The 15050-nt window shown below is 41.9% G+C and overlaps 1 long non-coding RNA gene across 1 annotated transcript in view; it reads right to left on the bottom strand.

The window, feature by feature from the left end:
* The window catches only part of LOC142602507 (uncharacterized), a 177383-nt gene extending 167405 nt beyond the window's left edge, over window positions 1-9978 (bottom strand). Inside the window, exons 1-2 of the long non-coding RNA XR_012836251.1 lie at window positions 9817-9978; window positions 9310-9434 (exon numbers count right to left, since the gene is read on the bottom strand). This is a non-coding gene — a long non-coding RNA (uncharacterized LOC142602507). The remainder of the gene's footprint in view (window positions 1-9309; window positions 9435-9816) is intronic.
* Between the last annotated feature and the right edge of the window lie 5072 nt (window positions 9979-15050).

Genomic DNA, 15050 nt, shown 5'->3' with positions numbered 1-15050 from the left:
ACATCTGAGTGGCTGACCCAACAATTCATTTCAACATATAATAATATCTTATTAATTTATATGTTAACTCTTATTTTTAAAATAAGATGAGGAAACCTACTGATGAAAGCTCTGCAGTGGAAGATGACAGACAAAGTGAGATTAGAGATGACTTTCCCTTTAATGAAAACATTCCTCTTATTTTTTTTGAGGTTTCTTCCATGAAGTGAGGAGAAATTGCTCTTTCCTGCAATCACTTTCTGTTGTCATGTAATGTACACTTTCCTCAAAACCCACATTCACTTGTTTTTCATCTTTAACTTCCTCCAGAGGATAAAAGACGACATTTTGCGTCCATCCAGCAAACAGAGAGCAAATACTACATCAAACCCGAACTCAGCTGATTTAATTCAGCTCAGGAACATGGGAGATTTGAAGTGAACAATTTTTGTGACACGGAGTAATGAAAAGTCGACAATGTGAAATGGAATTCTTTTACCATTACAAGCAAGTCTGACAAGTTTTTGGGTCACATCCTCTGATCTAGACAGACTTGTAGAGACAGAACCCCAAATCCTTGTCACTGAAAAAGAAAGGGTATCCCTCATCTTCAACCACGTTCCCTAGCAGAAACAACCAACATGATGGTTAGGAAATCTTTGGCAATAACTCTAAGCCCAACCCCACCCACTGTTTTTCACTGTATAATTTCTAAGTTGTTAAAGTATTGCAATAAAATTCAAGATCTAAATGTTTACACAGCATCACATTTTACTATATACCATACATGGCAAGTAAGATATTTCTTAGGTTACAGTATATAAAGCAAAGGGCCCCAAGGGAAACCCAAAAGCATACTGAGATCATATTGATATATCAGTATTTCAGGAGAAAAAGTGGGAAAGGAAAGCTCTCTTTTAAGCTGACTACCAAAATAAGCAGCACCAAAATCACTTACATTCTAAGAACAAAAAATTAGATCAGATTCACACATCACACAGTCAGTGGATTAGTATTTCATAATTCTCCCCCATATCTCCAGTGCTGGATATTTGTTTCTTTTCTTCCTCTGTCACACTGTCTTACCCCTCCCAATTCTCTGCCTGACCACAAAATACTGAATCTTTCACAGGCATCTTTTTTATGATGGCAAGTGTGACCCTATGTACAGTGTTTCTACTGCCGGAAATATCTTTCTTGTTCTCCTTTCTTTTCTCTCTCTCATGCTGTCCTTCTCTCTTTTAATCTCAGTTGAACAAATCTCTTTTGCCTTTTATTTCTAGTACCTATATTTCTAGTAAGAGCCAAGGCAGAAAGAGATTAACTCACCATAGGATGCCTTTAACTCTGTGAAGCACTGGGGGTAGAGTCAGTACCTGAGAAAGTCGACAGGTATTAAAGCTCTGGTACTGCAAACAGGAATGTGATTAGATCTTTGCACAGAATTAAATATATATTTAAGCACTGACAAGACTGGGGAGTACAGCTATCTCAGCTTGGGGTAAAAAAAAATACATACAAGTGCAAAGCACAAAAAAACAACATGGCAATATAGCATGCCTTAGAAATATTTCTCTGCCACATCCACCTTGCTAACTACGAAGCATTAAAACAAGTAAAATTTTTAGGACATCTCAGGGCCCAAGAATAACTTTGAACCATATTACTCCATCACCCAGCTTGTTCATGCTATGGCTTTTTTGTTTGGGGTTTGGTGGAGTTTCCTCATGTGTGTGTTTGCTCAAATCAGCTCCTAGGTTCAAGGTGTTTACGTCAACACCATTGATACTAGAGTTAGCGTGCCTTTGTCCATAAGGATTAGTTGTTTTAGTTTCCAAAATTCACCACTCTTCTAAAGAAGCTATTTATCAGTTCTTAGGGATGCTAAATTTAAATGGCAGAATTTGTGTCTCAAATGATTCTAAAATAACTGGTTCTTTCTCCCAGTTAAAATCACTCACCTCTAATGACTATGTTTTGACTAGTCACACAGTGACAAGTGTCAGACACTGTGAATATAGTTTAAAAGACAAAGAGAGTCAGATGGAGGGAGACGACCCAGTTTTACACTCACCTCTGTTATAAAAACCTTGATGATGCTTATAGGCATGGACTGTATTGCCAGGGGCTTATGTCCCTTTGCTGAATCACTGCTACCCAGTGCCCCACTCCCCCGTTTGCTCCATCAGCCTGCTACCCCGTTAGCCCCCAGTCCTCAGCTGGTAGAGGGGGACACTGCTGCCAGTGCAGGGCTCAGTGGAGGTGCATGGCTGCAGAACCAAAACTGGCACACTGGGGAGGGGGAGACACATCACAATTTAAACCCCAAAGTATATTCCTGCATTTACAATTGTGTTGGGTTTGCGTGGCAAGGTTTTGGTAGAGGGGGGGCTACAGGGGTGGCTTCTGTGAGAAGCTGCTAGAAGCTTCCCCTGTGTCTGATAGAGCCAATGCCAGCCGGCTCCAAGATGGACCCGCTGCTGGCCAGGGCCGAGCCAATCAGCGCCTCTGTGATAACATATTTAAGAAAGAGAAAAAACAGTTAGAGAGAGCTTTTGCAGCCAGAGAGAGGAGTGAGAAGATGTCAGAAACTCTGCAGACACCAAGGTCAGTGCAGAAGGAGGGGCAGGAGGTGCTCCAGGCGCCTGAGCAGAGATCCCCCTGCAGCCCATGGTGAAGACCATGGTGAAGCAGGCTGTCCCCCTGCAGCCCATGGAGGGAGGATGAGGGGGTGTAGCGATTCCACCTGCAGCCCGTGGAGGACCCCACGCCGGAGCAGGTGGAGGCACCTGAAGGAGGCTGTGACCCTGTGGGAAGCCCATGCTGGAGCAAGCTCCTGGCAGGACCTGTGGATCTGTGGAGAGAGGAGCCCACGCCAGAGCAGGTTTGCTGGCAGGACTTGTGACCCCCTGGGGGACCCACGCTGGAGCAGTTTGCTCCTGAAGGTCTGCACCCCATGGAAGAGACCACGCTGGAGCAGTTCGTGAAGGACTGTAGCCCGTGGGAGAGACTCATGTTGGAGAAGTTCGTGAAGGACTGTCTCCTGTGAGAGGGACTCCATGCTGGAGCAGGGGAACAATGAGAGGAGTCCTCCCCATGAGGAGGAAGAAGTGGCAGAAACAACGTGCGATCAACTGACCGTAACCCCCATTCCCCGTCCCCCTGTGCTGCTGAGGGGGGCGGAGGTTGAAGCCGGGAGTGAAGTTGAGCCCGGGAAGATGGGAGGGGTGGGGGGAGGTGTTTTAAGAGTTGATTTTATTTCTCATTCCTCTACTCTGTTTTGCCTGGTAATAAATTAGATGAATTCCCTCTCTCAGTTCAGTCTGTTTTGCTCGTGATGATAATTAGTGAATGATCTCTCCCTGTCCTTATCTCGACCCACAAGCTTTTTGTTGCACCTTTTCTCCCCTGTCTAGAGAAGGAGGGGAGTGATAGAGCGGCTCTGGTGGGCACCTGGCCCCAGCCAGGGTCAACCCACCACAACAATCAACTGCTTTCAAGTGTTATATGCACGTTTAAAAAATCACAGCAGACTTGCACACTGCTGTCAGCCTATTTGTTTCTGTTCCAAGTTTATTTCACTGCTGCATTTGTTTCGTGCTGCCACTAAGAAAATGCTTCAGCTATCTCACTGTTAGTCAGTCCCAAGTACAAGCACAGAGCTAACTCTACACTAGGTCACAAGGCATGACTGTGCCCAGGTTCCTCAAGGCCCTGTCCCTTCACTGATCTCTGATGCACAAATTCTGGTGTAATTCTCCTTTACTCTGTGCTCCTGCATAAATGATGAGTAATAAATGACTCTGCTTCGTCAGCAGTAGCTGCCTGGAAAGGACTAAATAAGCTCTTCACTTTTTTTTTTACCTGAAATAAAGCAGCTGAGTGGTAAAAATAACAAGCACTGCCCATTGCTAAAAGGAAGCTGAAAGACCTCAAGTGGAGAAGTAACACCTACATTTGTGGAGGCAGAGAGAGAGGCGGGGAAAAAAAACCAATCAAAACACCACCTTGTATCACAGGCCACTCCTCCTCAGCAACTGCTTCACTCCCTGAAGATCACTGGAAAAAAATTGACAAAAAGAAAACAGAGCCTGGTTTTTCATCCAATTCGTTCTGTCATTTACTTGCTGAAATCGGTCCCTTCTTCCTGATCCTTTCAGGGTTGCTATGTGAAGTACAATAAGAACTTTCATTTATTCAAGTGATACACAACAAAGGGCCAAATAGTCAGACACATTAGACCTCTTGCAGACTTCAAACCCAGCAAGCAGTAAAACCACAGTAGCAAAAAACAAGCCTTTTTCTTCCACTAGAGTGGTACTTTGTACTACCCTGGACATCCTCATCTTTCTTTTCCTTCTGGATCCTTTCCAGATTGCAGGCAATATAGCAGAAAGTAAGAGCACAAAGTGAAAGCACTTGTGATAGTAGTTCACAGAAAAAATGAGCTTTTTTTGGCATATGCTCTAATCTTGCCTGAAGAGCAGCAGGACCTTAATAAGCTACACGTGGCCCCAGTGAGGTCAGTCTGAACCTGCACAGACACAATGCTACGCTCATGGTGTTCTCACTGCACAACCCAGACCACTACAGTTGTACATTCAGCCCACCCCAGCACAGCTTTGGGTAGCAACAGTCACCCGCCTGGAGTTTCCTTCCTCTATTTACTCTCCCTTTTTGGTACATCTTGCACAACTCCTCTAGACAAAGCTAAATGTCATCCACTGCAAAGATGCTATAAGTAATAGAATTCTTTAGCTCCCCCTTCCAGTGAAAAATCTGTGGTGAAAATAAAAGAAGAAAATATAGTGCTTACAACATAGGTTTTTGACATTTTGGGGAGAATTCTTTTCATGGGGCTGGTTACAAAGTAGATCAAAAGTATATGCTCAATTTTGATCCTAACAACATAAAACCTATTATACTAAATCATTTCCCCATGGAAAGATTTCAATATATATGAAACTGTCAAAAATCTCCATTATACACATAAAGGGTACTATGTTATGTACCAAAAAAAAAAAAAAAAAGGTAATATAAAACCTACAGAGAAATGGGAAAGATAAATGAACATCTACCACAGAGGCTGGGCAATTCCTAAATGGCAAAGGGTCAGAAAAAAATCTTCAGGTTATGTTGTGAAGCATTTCTATTATCTTTGTGACTGAGTAGAGCACAGGGACTGCTATCAATAAATGTCTATATACATGTTTTATTGTTTGGCTCACTACAGCCTATTTCAATTTTCACTGACTTGCTGAAGAAAAAACCAAAACCCAAAAAGAACAGGCCTGCCAGCTATACAGGAAGAGACTACTAAACACACTATTCTATACTTTGACTTCAAAAAAGACAGAATTTAAACCTTCTGAATTGTCTATGCACAGAAGTACCACTACCTTCCTTCACAAGCTAATAAAAAAACCTCAAGGAAACATAAACCATATGCTAAGTTAAGCACATGCTGGGACATTAGTCTTGACTTTGTGTTTCTTCTCAGAATTGCTTTAAAATATTCATGTCAGATAATCATAAAACATCTTGAATTTTAAAGAAGTTGAAAGGAAAAACAACTGTTCCTAAAGAGTAAGCTCCCCGTTTCCAAGTACAAGCCTGGATCCACAGGGGTCTGTATTCTTGTGCTCGTTCCAGTGGTCTACGCCTGATATACCTGCATTGACTGAAACAGTTACACTGAACAAGCACCAATATAAAATAGCTCGCAGTGTGTTCTGATCTCATTGCTCCCTTTTCTCCAGCTTAATTCATCTTACCTGAAATAACATGTGTTTATTACAGGGGTCAAAACAAGCCTTTGAACTTTTAACTCAAAACGTTTTCCCAATTTCAGCCTATAACACTTCACAACCCTTCTAAAATCCCTTGCATAAAGCAATACAAGGATCACCTACACTTACGGGTCTCTCTTACATGGATAAGAATCATACATTGACACTGTAATCTCTGAAACAGAAATAGCATATAAAGACAACCAGTCTGAAGTCCATTCTGCAAATCCCAAAGTAATTGCTTGGTCTAAACCTTGAAATCTTTTATTGCTTTGCTTCCTGAGTACATTTGTCAAACTCAATGGCATACTACAAACATAGATGTTTGTCTTACGTCACCAGCTTTTCTTTATGCCCACTTGATACTCAAAAGGACTGAAAGTAGGAGGATCAGATCATCTCCATAGTCAGCACTGGACTCTAAACTAGTGAAAATGGTGAATTTACTTCCCTGTCCATTCTGAGATAGTCTCCTCTGAGATTTTTTTCCCCATAGATTTCAACAGCTATCAATTGTTTAAGACAGTATATTCTCACATCTGCCCGATCTCTGATTTTTAGATTGTCCACTAATACCTCTAAAGCCGTCAAGAAATTAAATCTTTATGGAAAAAGCCACAGGGATTAAAAGGAAGTGCTGTATTTTGCAGATTTTTTGACTATTCCAAAAAGTACACTAAGTTGCATTCTTTTACCAACTTTACCATAGAAATTCTGAACTGCTTTGTGGAAAACATTCGCCTTCTGTGCCATTGTGTAGACTGCGAGTCATTTCTACATCACTTACTTACCCTTGTTAGGTGCAATTCTTCCGTAGTCTGACCCAGCAGGTCTCCACAAAGTACCGCTTAAGTGCAGTGCCTCATTAGAGCTGAGGAAGATGCAGACCTGTGCACACAAGTGGTTTCAGTTAAACTTTCAGCTGTGTGACAGAAGAGGCACATACTCTCCAACACAACAGTCAACGCAGTGGCCAAGATGACAGCTTGTGACTCAGATCTACAACAGACATTATTTGTATCCTTGGGTTAATTTTCCACATACCTCATTCTGTGAAATGGGAAGACCAGCCCTTCCTTTCCCTGGCTTCCACTCACCTGTTTGCATTGTGACACTGCACAGGTGGAAAAAAAACACTACACAAAGAAATATCTCACTGAGGTAATAATATGCAGCTTCTGGCTAACATGTCACACTCCTTACGACTCTCTTTTATCTTGGTGTATATGCATGCAGCAGTGTCAAGTCAAGAGGGCTCTGAGTGAGCTTGCTTGGCCATCAGAAGCAACATAAGTGTGTTAATATGGCACACAAAGCTAAGATACTTCTGGCTCATACCATATTTTGCCATACTGAGGTATCATTTGGCACACCATCAGTCTGCCACCCACCATGTTTAGTACAAATGATAGTCCCATCACATCCAGTGCAATATGTCTGCAATTGCTACACCAACACTGAAAGGAAAATATGGTTTGGCTGGTGTGTGCAAAAGAGTCTTGAATCTGCAATGTCAGGCAGTCGCTGAGACACAACTGTACCTATGGTGGTGTCAAAAAGTGTACAACAAGATTAGACTAAAATGCATTAAAAAATTCAGTGGTTGCAGGCAGGTTTTAGAGTTAATGTGCACACTAACAGTTCCCCTGGTGGTTCTCTGCCTGGAAAGTCAGTGTAACAATACACATGGGAAAGTATTACTTTTTCTGTAGAAAGGAAAATAATTTTTTTTTTTAGTCCAATAAAATATACACATAAATATAGAATCCCATGAGAGATCAGCAAAGTCTCCATTATAATAGCTAAATAAAAAAAAGCAATTTAAAAAGGCACAAAAAGGCTTGATCCTGCAAAGTTAAAAGTATTCTATCCTTGAATTAACAAAGCATTTCTGTCCTTGCTCTAAGTTCATGAATAGTCCTCACAGCTCTCAGCAGAACTATGTAAATGTTTAGAGGTAAGTATGTGCTTAAGTGCTGTGCTGGGTAAGAAACATAGTAGTTTGAGCTCTGCAGAATCAAGGATTACATTCAAATCTTCTGTGGTTGATTTTGTGCTAAAGTAAATGCTAGTGTTTACCTGAACATCTTATTCTTCTCTCATTCATTTCTGATACATCAGAAATGCATATCGTTATATTTAAGACTAAATATTTGCTCCTACGTATCACAATAAGAGACTTCATGATAAAGGAGAAAGAGGCTTTTATAGGGCTTGGAAGTGCTCATTTCTTGATCTTATTTCTAGTATTTTAAGTTGAAAACGTTTTGTCACTGACAGAATTAGTGCACATTCTCTGTATGATTTTGGTTTTCTACCAGAAGACTTATAAAGGAGGAGTAAAAACTATTCCATTTCTAAACATTAGAGATGATCAAGTTGCATGCTAATTCCTTTTCCCATTTTCATTTTGTTAGTGCTATACTGATGCTGAAGCTGTAGTGTGCCCATGAACAATCTAATTTCCATAGAAGTTAGCTGTGCCAAGATAGACATGTAAAAAGAAATTAAATAGATGTTTTCCTCTGCACAATGAGGATGGGATCACATGGTTCTTTGATAGCTACACAGCTGAAGCACACTTTCATCTCAGAAGTAAGTATTCAGTAGGCAACAGAACTACCAATGGTAGCATTCTACCTCCTTACCACTCCACAGAGAAAAATAAGCAAAATAAAAGCAGGGAAAAAAGCCACAAGTGATAAACAAATCACAGTTAATAAATCACATGAACAAAGACATGCAAAGGAAACAATAAAAGTCATTACTGCTCTGACATTGCCCTTGTATTGTCTGTACATACTCACTTTTTGTACATAATTTTTCTTCTGAAGTCTAAAGTCTCCACTAATTGTTGAGGGAACAAAGGGGACAGGAGACTTGGAAGGAATTCATGTTATTTTACCTTAACATCAAATAACTATGCAGGGCAAGAGAAAAGCTACCTTATGACCATGCTATCAGCCTCCCATACTTGAATTCCTTTGTGTTGCAGAATATGGGGGGGGGGAGGTTGTTTGGTTGGATTTTTTATATGTGTGGACTTATAACAAACCTGCAACTAGTTAATTTATTTCATAAAAAAGGTTCTCAATTTTTTTCAATACCTGTAAAGAAAATGCTTAGGAGAATGAAAAAAGAGAGAAAGTAAAATACAAATTCAGGTCAATTTGAGTCTTTGGATTCTTAAAAGATATTTTCAGAGAAAAACAAATTTACTCTACATTCTAAGTTTTCAGTATCACGAGGAATGAAACAGCAATGCAGTCAAACAGTGCCCATATTGTTAAAAATGCACACTAGTCACATTTTGCAGGCGGAATGAATTTAATGAAAGCAGGTCAAGCTGGTGCCACACATTGCTCTCATGTCCAAGGTTTATATAAATTCAACCAAAAGGCCCAGACCTGTGAAGCTGGCAACGAGATGCAATTTCCATAAACTACGTGCACAGCACACTTAGAAAAGATGCCAACATTAATCTGCATGGATATCTGAAAATACTAAAGGACTGAAAAAGTTTAAAGCCTTTTTGACTTACATTATTCCACAACCTTTTAATTCTCAAGTAAAACAGCTGTTCCAAATGTCTTTGTAGCCTGTTTTCCAAGAGCAGTTCCTACAGAGTCAAAGACACCTCATTCTTTGATGGGATGGCAAGTTTGGCTGGTAAAGACAAGAGCAAAAATGCAGTATACTCAGAATTCTGTAAAGTTTTTAAAGCCCTAAAGTATATAGTTAATGGATTAAAAACTGGCTACATGACATAAGCGTTGAAAACAAGAAGAAATTAAATAGGAAAAAAACATTTGTTAGAGGTAATCATTACCTAAGAGAAGTCAGTCCCATTGACAATACAGTATTTACTGTCTGGAGGTAAATACTACATCCCTGCAAATACAACTAACAGCAAACACAATCAGAATGATAAACAACGATGAGGAGAGGTTATTCATTCAGAATAGACCCAGATGCTTGTTAATCTGAGTCTACATAAAAAAACCCCAAACCCCAAAGTTGTAGTGCACCCCAATTTAAAGTTACAAACCTAGGAATAAAGATTGTCATCCACACCTATAGAGTGGGGGACCCTGCCTTGCACAGCAGCAACTCTAAAATAAGTCCCAAGTCCCAGTGTGATCCTTGGTTGCACAAAACAGGAGTAACGAGATCAGGAAGTGGTGCTGCTCATCTCTGAAGCACTGTTGAGACCCATACCAAAAGACTGCGCATGGACTTCTCATGTTTCAAGAACACTGAAAAACTGAGAACGATGAACAGAAGAGGTTTTCAGAATCAAACCAACAGACAATGAATAAAAAATAAACCTGCCTTGATTACACTTTTTTAAAGGAGAAAATACCTGTTATCATGGTTCTTAAATCCTGCAGAATAAATCTAACAAGACCCAATGACAGAAAAAAAGAAAGTGAGGCAAATTGAAATTAGATAAAACTTTTAATAGTAAGAATGATAAACTACTGAAATAAGAAAAGAAATGGCAGGTTCCCTGTTCCTAATATCCTCAAATGACTGGATGTCTTTCTGCTAACAATGCTTTTCTTAAACATGATGAAGGATCACTGGGTGAAACTGTGGCCTGTATTCCCATGAGGTTGGAAAATGGATCTAACTATGGACCCTGACGAGAGGTGATTTCAGCAGTTTACAGCCAGCAACATGAACTTCCTTGTTTACATCATATCTACAGTTGATCCTGTGGGCAGTAGGAAAACACTACCACCTGAAATTGGGGTTTGGACTAAGTAAAAATTTTCTTTCCCCCCCTTCTCTCCGTAACTCCATTGCCACAGTTTCTCAGTGCACTCTCCAAACTACCAATCCACAGCTAGATCTACTCCCCACAGCTTTGCTCAGAAAACTCATCTCCTATTCTGAGACAGTAAGTTCACATTAAGCTTCTTCAAAAAGTGCATCACAGGTCAAGTCTAAGAGCTTTTTTTTTTTAAAAAAAAAACAAAACATCACACTATTACAATATACTCTGGCTTATATTGCAAATGTGTTTCCTTACCCTCAATTTTCTTTAATCACAAACAAATGTCAAGTTTTGCATATTCCTACTCTGAATATTCCCTTTTATGATGGCCAAGACCAAAGCTGTCTCAAACCAAGCAATCATCATAGAATCCTTACTGTTCTACCTTATTTTTTCCCATGAATGCACATAAATAAAACAGAACTAATACTGTTATAAACTTGAATAACAGAACTTGACTTGAGAGCTTATTGTAGTGAAAGAAATGGCTCTTTTCAACACAGCATTTGCAAAAACTACTGTATAAAAGGAAGTTAAATCGTATGATTATGGCTATCATGATTTAAAAAGATTTATTTTCCATCCTGGAGGCATCCACAAAGTTAAGTCAATCCAGAGAGAGAAATTGCCTAGATATACAGAAACAGTAGCTGATTAAGGAGTTTTCCAAAATTCTCACCCAAATTCCGATTTAACTGCCCAGGTATTAGACAAGGCCACATGTCTGAAAGAGTAAAGATGAGTTTATTTCCTGCCTGTTTTTCAGCTCATGTTATTTATTGACATTCTGCATGCAGTGACTGCATTTCAGACTTCTCCCTGGGAGCCGGAGGAGGCGGGTCACACACACAGCAAGTCAAAGCACACTGCCAGCAAAGAATTAAAGTATTCCCCAGAGAGTGGTGAGGCACCATCTTCCCCCACCGAAGTAGGAGCCTTGCTATCTCTCTTGGAAAATCGTAGCAAGGCAGCCCTTGCACTGCAAAGAGCTCTCCGATTTCACTGATGTTTACAAACCAAACTTTATGCCAAACAAGGATAAGAATGTTACATTGTCCAAACAGATCGGTTATTCTTTCATGTTGCTCACAGCAGTAAGTATAGCTAGAGCACACAGCCTGGAAAGCTGGTACTCTCCATAGCAGTGATGCAGGATAATCAAGCCAATCACGAATGTGTTTTGCACCAGTTTGGGAGAAGACTTCAAGGGCAGTCCCACATACAAGCAAATCCAGAACAGACCAGTCACAGGGGAAAGCAATCTTGGAGAACACACAGAAACCCTACAACAAATCAATTATAAATACCTTGCCAAGCAAAGAAGTGAAGGCATTGTGGTTGACATTATGCTTGGCTTTTTGGGAGTATTCAGGGAGCCACAAGCATGGTGCACCCACATTCACCTCTCCCACGTGCCATGAGAGAGTCAGACTCTCCTGTGACACTGCTATGCTCAGCACCATTCCTCACCTGGACTTTTCTTCACTAATTTCTTTTCTGGTTGTCTCTCTTCTTACACTGTTATCCACTCCCATCTTCTTCTTGATCACTAGTTTCGACACTTGCCTTCTGGACATGTGTCTTTCCTCCTCCTCCCCGCTGTCTTATTTACTGAAGCCTCATACTTTATTCTCTCTGCTCTCCTTGGTGATTTCTTACCTCCTTGTGCATTCACAGGATTTTCACACTGCCTGATCCGAGTTCTTAAAAAGATCAAAAATAAGGATGCACAGTTACTTATTTACAACTTTGTGTGTGTGTGTGATTGAAATTTAGATTAAACTACAGGCAAATGACAAGTAACAGCACCTCCATTCAACAAAATGCCTGTTTATCTTCATATACCAAGAAACACCAGATTTACTTGTAAAAAGCAGTGTTTCCAAAGCATAGTTCATTGCCTTTTCTTAAGTTGTGTTTAATTTGATGTCTTTTACTCTAAATTGCTTTACTTTACTTTCCTTTTTAAATGTTGACATTATTTTACTATTATGAGGTAGTCCTCACTCCTTTCTCACGCTGGGAATCATCTTAGTTCAAGTCTAACTTGTCAAACTAAGCACAAGCCTGTTTGTTAGGAAAAAACACAAAATTGCTTTAAGGTAGTTCATTTCTTTCTCTTACATGGAAAGAAAAAAAGTTGTCGCTTCCTCTGTTTTTTGAGTACTTAGCTAAATCATGCCATGAAATAAAAAAAAAATGTATATTTTATAGGAAAATATTTTTTCCTGCAAGTTCCCCCGTGCATTCTTTCTCTCTGCCAGACAGGCTTTAGCAGCGAACTCTCTGGACTTCCATATCTCCACACTGCAGTCCTGCTCCTCAGTAATTGAGCAGAACTGTGCTAGTCTTTTTACAGTAAGACAGCCTGGCCAGGAAGTCCCTGGGGAGAAACTCTCTTTTCTAATAGCCCTAACTGTATTACTCAGCAAACAGCATTACTTCTCTGCTCAGCAGTCAGTAGCTCGGATGACTCCTGTTTGTGGTGGACTGGACTGGAAGAACACAACATTGGGCTTTTTGCAGAGACAGACCTTGAGGTCCAATAAGAAGTCACCAACCCAGCCCTCCTTCATGAAGCTTGATGCTTTCCCCAGGAGGATACAAGATCAATCACTCCAGGCCAGCGCTTCTCCACAGCCATTCCCTGAGGGCTGCCTTGTGCTTACATGTATGATGGGACAGAGAGTAGCATGGAGCTGCCCCTTGTTGGCCCACTCATCTCTTGTCACCAATTCTTGCTTTCAGATGTCAGTAACACTGTTCCCCTCTCACTACTCCCCAGTCCCAGCCTACAGGGCACATTTGTCCCCTCAGAGATTAAAACCAGCACACCAGCCACCGCAGGAAAATGGCCGCTGCATGTGGGGTGCCTCAGGCAAATGGCTGCCAGGGGCAAACAGCCATCACATGGGGGGAGCCTCAGGCAAATATCTGCCTGAGGTAAATGGCCACCACACATGGGGCTTTGCAAGCAAATGGCTGTCTCGGGCAAATGGCCACCACATGTGGGGCACCACTGGCAAATGGCCACCTCAGATAAATGACAACTGCATACACTCCTACCTTTGCCTACGTGCCCTGCAGCGCTGAGGCCTGCAGGACACACTGAAATCAGCCAGCTCAAAAGAGAGGGGTTTTCCTTTTGCACCTTTCACACCCCCAAAGCAGGCTCGGAGTCCCTGCAGCTGTACCAAGGGATCTGCTGGCCACCTCTCCCCCACCACAGAGCCGCCATGATCACCAGGCCAGCTCCAGGCTCACTCCCCGGCCTCCGCTCCACAGACATGGCAGTCACAAGTGACTAGCGTGACCCCTCCACAGCTGGTTTGAGGGCTGGGGTTTATTTGGGGCAAAAGGGTGACAGGGCTCCCCCCAAGCATGGGCTCTCCATCGCATTCTCAGCTGTAGGAGTACAGCACCTTTCCTCCCCACCACTCCGAGGCGTCCATCACCAGTGAGCTCACAGCAAGCCACCCTTGTCCAGGAACCACGCTAGGAAGTTTGCAGTGTGAAATTGGAAATAGAGAAATAAATTGCGGAGGTAAACTCTGCTCCCAGAGGCTAAACCCATTGCCGCAGCCATCACAGAGAAACGGAACCCACATCTGAGAGGAGGAGGAGGAGAGGGGGAGGAGAGGGGAATCCATGCTGCGAATTTGCACAGCCCCTCAGTATAACTCACCGTGAGCAGCACATCCGCCGGGATGGAGGATGGGGGGAGAAGGGGGAAATCGCATTCCTTTCTCAGGCCATTTTAGTTAATACCTGCTCCGACCATACGTTTGCTTGTAAAAACAATCTCTGCATCAAATATTAAAGCATTTCCAGGCAAATCTGTAAGTTCTGTACCTACTGCACTCAATCTTTTTTGTTCATTCCATCAGTCCTTATTAAATAATTAATAAGAAGTAAAAACGATCTTTCACATTAATACAATTCATACTAATGTTAAAAGAGCAACTCCATCTGATGTCCAGCACTTAGGACCAAGTGATGCACAATGCTGATTTATCCTTTACATGTAAGTTTTGAGCCAAAGGGCAATTCTTTTCCCTTGGGTACAAGTGAAAATTTCCATCTGAGCATGCTTGCAAGAGACTTGCCACCCTAGCGACTGGCTCACAGAGAGATGTAGGCATCACAGACTGCCCTCAGCCCCCTGGTCTGCGGCACCGCTGGCTCCTAAGGCTTCAGCCACTCACTTTCACACCTTTTGCAGCTCTACATATTCACCCAGGCCTCCAGCCATCTCCCTCCTCTCAGGCACCACCAGCAAGCCCCTCTCCCAGCTTTCTGCATGCCCCCAGTAGGAGTCCAGTCAGCAGCCCAAGGCCATGCGCTCCTCCAAGACCCTGCACCGGCCCTTGGGACAGCTTTCATCAGCTGCTCCTGCAGCCTCTCCCAGGCTTTTCTGGCCTTCACCTTCCCCTGTTACCTTGGCAGCTCCCTCGAGCCTGTTGCCATGGAAATCCACAATTAATAACCCTGTTCTGCCTCTC

Source organism: Balearica regulorum, chromosome 7 (genome assembly GCF_011004875.1).
Source record: "Balearica regulorum gibbericeps isolate bBalReg1 chromosome 7, bBalReg1.pri, whole genome shotgun sequence".
NCBI lineage: Eukaryota > Metazoa > Chordata > Aves > Gruiformes > Gruidae > Balearica > Balearica regulorum.
The sequence above is the reverse complement of the archived record's forward strand: the minus strand, read 5'-3'. Positions and strand labels throughout refer to the sequence as shown.